This window comes from Tupaia chinensis, unplaced genomic scaffold (assembly GCF_000334495.1).
Source record: "Tupaia chinensis unplaced genomic scaffold, TupChi_1.0 Scaffold143624_1, whole genome shotgun sequence".
Classification (NCBI taxonomy): domain Eukaryota; kingdom Metazoa; phylum Chordata; class Mammalia; order Scandentia; family Tupaiidae; genus Tupaia; species Tupaia belangeri.
In genome coordinates, this window is record NW_006203472.1 from 831,206 (window position 1) to 831,680 (window position 475).

At 73.9% G+C, this 475-nt stretch overlaps 1 long non-coding RNA gene and 1 other non-coding gene across 3 annotated transcripts in view; both read left to right on the forward strand.

Moving 5' to 3' along the window:
• The window catches only part of LOC106733373 (uncharacterized), a 2,189-nt gene continuing 1,714 nt past the window's right edge, over positions 1 to 475 (forward strand). Inside the window, exon 1 of one of the 2 annotated variants that reach the window (XR_003547191.1) lies at positions 1 to 35. This is a non-coding gene — a long non-coding RNA (uncharacterized LOC106733373). Of the gene's footprint in view, positions 83 to 475 lie in introns of both variants that reach the window. The other variant, XR_001369490.1, reaches the window with a different exon arrangement.
• On the forward strand, positions 220 to 279 carry MIR210 (microRNA mir-210). Its single transcript, NR_129359.1, has one exon. It is a non-coding gene; the product is annotated as a microRNA mir-210 (primary transcript).

Here is a 475-nt window from a genome sequence, read left to right on the forward strand (position 1 = left end):
CAAGAGCAGGCGACGGCTCTGCGCCGGGGTCACAGGTGACGCGCGAGGAGTCCCAGGCCAGTGGGCGAGGCGCACCCGAGAGGTCGACCTCCCGTGGGGAGTGTGGGGGTCGGGCTGGGCAAGGGCGGCGTGGCTTGGACGCCCAAGTTGGAGGGGAAGGGGGTGGTGGGCGACCCCTCCACCCGCCGACCCGCTCAGCCGTCCCTCCAGGCTCAGGGCAGCCACTGCCCACCGCACACTGCGCTGCTCCGGACCCACTGTGCGTGTGACAGCGGCTGATCTGTTCCTGGGCAGCGCGAACCCCCTGGCCCCTCTGTGACCCGGGTCTGGCGGGCAGGCAGGCGGCCACACGGGGGCGGAAGGCGCGCCAGCCAAGGTCCTAGTAGGCAGGGCAGCTGGTCACTGCAATGGGGGATGGGGCTGGGAGCCGGGCCGGCCAGTGGACGGGGGGCCGCCCGGCAGTGCCCGGCCGACG